General features: G+C 48.0%; 1 pseudogene; it reads left to right on the plus strand.

The window, feature by feature from the left end:
• LOC122475008 lies at positions 1–5,819 on the plus strand (annotated as a pseudogene).
• Positions 5,820–6,597: the final 778 nt, after the last annotated feature.

A 6,597-nucleotide genomic window follows, 5' to 3' on the forward strand; every position in this document is an offset into this window, starting at 1 on the left:
CCCATACATTGAGGCATGGAGAACCCTCACTGAAAACCCTCCAGATTGGCTAAAACCTTTCCTTCCCCCTCACCTCCCTAAAGCACAGGTTTTGCCACTTAAAGGCCGTCCACCTGATAAGAATTTTGACCGGACTAAGCGGCCGCCCCCTTTACCATCTGCACCAGAGGAAGAAGAAGAAACTTGTAAATGGCCCTATAGTTCTCGCGCAGAGAATACGAGGCAAGCCCAAGTTGGGACACTCCCCTGAGCCTGTCTCACACCCAGTCAGGAACCTCCTTCCATCCCCCTCTCGCTGCCTTACTGCTTCGGCCAGGGCCACCCCTGCAGGGTGATGTCCGACCCTTTATGATTTATGTATCCTTTTCCACTAGTGGCCTTTATAACTGGAAGCTTCAACCCCCCCACCCCGCCCCGTTCTCAGGAAAACCCCAAGCATTAACTTCTCTCCTTGAAACGATATTTGTGACCCATCAGCCAACCTGGGATGACTGCCAGCTCTTGCAGGCTCTCTTCACTACCGAGGAATGGGATAAGATCCGTACGTGAGGCCTGGAAATTGGTGATGGGGCCAAACGGGCATCCCACCGAGAATCCCGCCTTACTCAAGGAAGTCTTTCTTTCCTCACACCCTGAAGATTGGGATCCAAACACTCCTCGCGGTAGGCAATCATTGACCCTATTTCGCCAGACTCTACTGGGAGGTCTCCGAGCGGCCGCCCGCCGGCCCACAAACAAGTCTAAGGTAACTGAAGTAGTTCAAGGGACTGAGGAGAGCCCCTCAGCCTTCTTAGAAAGGCTCATGGAAGCGTACCGTACCTTTACCCCTATTGACCCTGAGGCACCTGAAAATAGAAGGGCATTAAACCTGGCCTTTGTCTCATAGGCAGCCCCAGACATTCGGAAGAAATTGCAAAGATTAGATGGGTTTGAAGGGAAAAATTTATCTGAGTTAGTTGAAATAGCCCAAAAAGTTTTTAACAATAGGGATTCTCGGGAAGAGACGGACAAAAAAGTTGACTCGGGTGGTAGCGGCCGTCCTGGATGCCCGCGAGGGAAGGGGACCCCAAACACCCAAAGAATTCTGGTCTGGGAAAAAGAAAAAAGACACAGGGTTAGAGTGCCACTAGGAAAAAACCGATGTGCATGTTGCAAGCGAGAGGGACACTGGAAAAAGGATTGCCCCAATAGCCTCACGTAAAACTCGGCCACCCCAGGTGTCTGTAATGGAAGCTGATTCCGACTGACATGGCCGCGGCTTGGTAGCCCCTTCTGAGCCGTTGGTTACTGTTAATATAGGGGACCAGCCGAAGACCTTCTTGGTGGACACTGGGGCAAACTTTTCCGTTCTAAAACAAGATCCTGGCCCCACCAGGCGAGGAGCAATCCTAGTGCAAGGAGTGACTGGGTCCCAAACTTGTAAATGAACCACTGAACGACAAGTAGATTTAGGCCGTAAAACAGTTACACATTCTTTCCTAATCATGCCTGAATGCCCCTACCCTGGATTACTGGGTAGAGACCTATTATATAAACTAACTGCCTCTTTGAGATTCACTGAAGGGGGTATGCATGTTAAATTCGGCCAGGATGGCCCAACAATAGTAATGGTGACTGTGCCACTTGGGGAAGAGGGCCTATTTACCCCGGTGCCCAATGAAAATGTTCACACAGTCGATCCCCTGCTTGAAAGTCTCCAGGCAGACTTTCCCCAGGTATGGGCCGAGATCAATCCACCTGGACTAGTGATTCATCAAGCCCCGATAATTGTGGAACTTAAGTCGTCTGTGCTTCCGGTAAGACTGAAACAATATCCTATGTTCTGGGAGGCTAGACGGGGAATCTCACACCTAGCGTTTGCACACCTCGGGCATTCTGACCCCATGCAAGTCATCATGGAATACTTCACTTCTCCCTGTCTAACTCATCCCATTTTCGGCCAGTCCATGACCTGAGATCAGTAAACTCCAGAGTAGTGGATATTCATCCCACTGTACCCAACCTGTATACTCTCCTTAGTCTGCTTCCCCCTTCTCAGGTGTATTATACAGTTCTGGACTTAAAAAACTCCTTTTTTGCCATCCTGCTGGCCCCACAGAGCCAGCCACTGTTTGCATTTGAATGGACCAATCCTGAAGAGGGAAAAGCCGGACAGTTCACCTGGAGGCGACTTCCCCAGGGATTCAAACTCCCCTACTCTTCTTAATGAAGCCCTGCACCAGGATTTAGAACCATTACAAATCTCCAAACCGCAGGTAACTCTGTTGCAGTATGTTGATGAGATCTTGCTGGTGGCCCCCTCTAGTTCAGAATGCCTGAGTCCCACCAAGGAACTCTTGAGTCTTCTGCAAAAACTGGGATACTGAGTATCAGCCAGAACGCAGATCTGTCTCACTGCGGTCACTCATTTAGGTTACAACATTAAAAAGGTAAGTGCTATCTCGGTGACTCTATTTCTCATACTAAAACTTGCAAACAAGTTCGTGAGTTCCTGGAGGCAGCAGGCTACTGCAGACTATGGATAGATACCTGGCTTTGCTGAACTGGCAGCCCCTTTGTATGCCACTCTCAAGGGGTCTCCGGAGTCCCTCACATGGGGGGAGACTCAAACTAAAGCCTTCCAAGCTTTGAGAGACTCTCATGACCCCACCGGCCTTGGCCCTGCCAGATCCCACTAAGCCATTCCATTTGTTTGTAGCCAAGAAAGGGGGGTAGCCAAGGGAGTTCTGACTCAGGCCACTGGTTGGCGCCAAGGTCCCAGGCACTATTTAGCCAAAAGGCTAGACCCAGTTGCTTCCCGGTTGCCCACGTGCGTTCAACAGATTGCTGCCACCGTGCTACTATTAAAAGACGCAGATAAACTAACCCTGGGACAGATGTTGTCTGTTACGGGGCCCCATGAAGTGGAGGCCTTACTGCAGGCTCCCCCAGAACTGTGGCTATCAAATGCTCAGATTACCTGGTATCAGGCATTGCTGCTTGACCAGCCCCGGATACATTTTTGTGCCCCTGCAGCCTTAAACCCAGCTACTTTGCTGCCCGAAGGACTAGGTCCCCCTCTACATTCTTGCCCAGAGACTTAGCGACAGTTTCGTCTCTCTGCTCTGATCTCACAGACGTTCCCCTACAGGATCCTGATATCAACATGTTTTCAGATGGCAGTAGTTTTGTGTTTCAAGGGCAAAGGCATGCTGGTGCTGCAGTTATCACAGACCACAAGGTTCTATGGCAACAGACCCTTCCCCTGGGAACCTCAGCCTAGCTCGCAGAGCTCATCGTGCTAACTAAAGCCCTGAAACTTGGGTAAAAAAAAGTCAGTTAATGACTTTGCAACTGTGCATGTACACGATCCATCTATCAAGAGTGCGGCCTCCTCACAGTGGAGGGCAAGGACCTCAAAAATAAAGCCGAAATTCTACACCTTCTAACAGCCATCTGGGAACCTGCGAGACTCCTGATCATTCAGGAAGTAGGATACTGGGACGAAAGTGGGTTCAGGATCCTGAAGGTAAGATACTCTTACCTGTTGTACTTGGGCGATGCATGGTGTGTCTGCTCCACCAAGGGACTCATCTGGGAAAAGCAAAGATGGCAGAATTGGTGCGGAAAAAGTTCAGGGTGCAAGGGCTGGGAAAAGAGATTGAGAAGACGGTTGAAAGATGTGTAAGTTGTGCCCAAGTAAATCAGGGTGCAAATAAGGTTTCAGAAGCTAAAAGATAGAGGAACTGAGCCAGGCCGGTTTTGGGAAGTGGATTTTACTGAAATTAAACCAGGGAAATACAGAGACAAATATCTGCTCGTTTTTGTGGACACCTTTTCCGGGTGGGTTGAGGCGTTCCCCACTAAATCAGAAATGGCTCAGGTGACAGTTAAAAAAAAAAAATTATTAAATGAACTAATTCCTAGATTCAGGCTGCCTCTGAGCATAGGATTGGACAATGGCCCAGCCTTCAGGGCACAGGTATCACAGGTCTAGCCAGAGCATTGGGAATAAATTGGAAATTACATTGTGCATTATAGACCCCAGAGCTCGGGTCAAGTCGAAAGGATGAATCAGACTCTAAAGGAGACCTTAACCAAATTGTCCCTTGAGACTGGCGAAAATTGGCAAAATGTTCTACCTTTTGCCCTTTTGCGAGCGCGTTGTACTCCATTTCTCAAGGGATTGTCCCCTTACCAAATCTTATTTGGCAGACCTCCACCTATCTTGCCGAGGCTAGGGGACGACATAAAGGAACAGCTAGAACAGGACCACTTGTTGGCTTCACTCCTGGCCCTGCATCTTGTACAAAAGGAAATAACCAAGGCCCTGAAAGAAGCCTTTGCCCATCCTCCTGTACTTCCCTACCCTTTCAACCAGGAGACTTAGTTTGGGTGAAGAGGCATGAACCTAAAACCCTGGAGCTGCGCTGGAAAGGACCGCACACCGTGATCCTGACTACACCAACGGCTGTGAAGATAGACAGTGTCCGAACCTGGATTCATCACTTTCAGGTTAAGAAAAACTGCATGGAGGCGGAAACACCCAGGACTGATACGGGACCAGAGAACGAACAGTGACGGAAGGTCAAAAAGCACCCAGAGGATCCTTTAAAGATAAGACTGATGCGGGAATAACAGTTGTCTGGGTTTGTATAATAAGCTTGGGAGACTGTGCAGAACTGCACCCCTTGTCTTATTGGCCATACCTGTGACACTGTCACAGGGAAGGTGGTAACATCTAAAGCCTCGAGTACTATGCTTTGTTTCTTGTTCGACCTGTGTGACCTGGTAGAAGAAGAATGGGGGTTGCAAACCTAGGCAAGAGCTCTCAGGAACATTGGGGAGAACAATTGTGGATGAGGAAATAGGGCACTAGAGCGAAATTTGGCTAAGATGCAGATAGAAAAAATGGGAAGGAGAGGGTTAATACCACGGTGCCAAATGGGGTTGTGAGATGCTAGCCCCTTGGTTAACAGGACGGGACCTTGACCCCCTAATTACTCTCCTTAGAACCCCGAACCCCCAATGTGTGGCCCAAGGAAAATGTAACCCAACACCAGCTCATCTATTTTCTCATCATTCTGAGATACTGGGCACACTTGGGGCCTCCGAATGTATGATGTCATTGTGCCCTTGGGGTTCACGACCAATTTTAACCCTATGGGGACCTCCAAGGGCAGGGTTGGTGCATAGTGTCTCATGCCAACAATTCCAGAGTAATTCGAGACACTGAGTTTAGTAAGGAACAATCTTAGAGCCAGGGAACATGCCAGGGAGGCCAGCAATAATTAGTATCACTCTTGGTCTGCCTGGCTCACATCGCTGCTCACCACCATAGCTGGGCCACTGCTATTGTTACTTCTCGGGTTAACTATCGGCCCATGCACTATCAATTGGTTAGTACAGTATGTCAAGAGGTGAGTTGGTGAAATAAAAATTTATGATTAGGTCTCACTATGTTGGCTTAGTTCCTAATGATGAATCAAGGGATTGATTCTCGGACAAGAAAAGGGAAATGTAAGGATAGGGCTAACCTGTAGCCTTAAGAGATAACGTCTATTGTTTTAACACTATAGGTTAAGAGAAAACAGCCTTATCCTATCAATCAAGGGATGGATTAGCGCTTGATTGGAGTGGGGCAAGGGCCTGTTTGAACTGTTTCCACCTGGGAACTATTCCTTTGTTATGTTCCCAGGTGATAATAATACGTTGTGGTTGGCTATAAAAACAATGTACCCTGGCTGTTTGAGACTGCACTCTGGTCAAGAGTGTCGGTCCTGATCGATCGGTTTGCCTTGCCTCTCATTGCAATAAACTGAATGTCTCTGGTGCCCGTAGCATTCTGTTTCAGGAGTCGTGTGGATGCAGCAGATACAGTAATCGTTCTTGATCTCTGGACCCCTATCTGATGTCATTGGGTAGTTCATAGTTGTGTGAGGCATACAGCTTTTTATTGGCAAGTTAGATTGATTACTTTTCCATCATTAAAAAGATAAGCATTTAGTTTAATTGAACGTGAAATAATTTGTTATTGAATAAAAAAAATCAATGTCTAACTAGCTTAAACTAGACTAATGTTGATCAGAAACTACTTACTGATTTATGTTTCTTATCTTTTCTCTGGTCAATGTCTTGTTCCAAAGAAGCGAAAAAGCAGTAGCTGTCAACCCTGTTGCACCTCAGAATCATGGAGGTGGAAAAGGGATAGAGGAACGCTTTAAAAATTGCCCAATGCAGGCCCTAACCTAGAGGGACCAAAGTCCCAAGTAATTCTAATGTGTAGGGAGGGCTGTATATAATTCCCTGTAAGAAAAACTACTAAGCCCCGAAACCCATCAAATAGTTTGGATTTTCTCCAGAACGCTTTACTTCTGCATTAATAGGCGCGGAGTAACATTTTCCTGAAGTGCCTGAGGCTAATGCTTTCGCGGGGAGATTGACGGGACCGTCAGCCAATCGGCAGTCTTAACGAGTCTCGACGGTGCCAGTAAGAGGCAACAGAGCAATGCACTTTTTTTCAGTAGAAACACTAGATCGTAGTAATAGAGGCCAACAAGCCGAAAAAGGGACACTCTCGCCAGCGACAGCGCGGAGGGCCGGGGGCCAGGGACTGGA

This window comes from Prionailurus bengalensis, chromosome D4, assembly GCF_016509475.1.
Source record: "Prionailurus bengalensis isolate Pbe53 chromosome D4, Fcat_Pben_1.1_paternal_pri, whole genome shotgun sequence".
Classification (NCBI taxonomy): domain Eukaryota; kingdom Metazoa; phylum Chordata; class Mammalia; order Carnivora; family Felidae; genus Prionailurus; species Prionailurus bengalensis.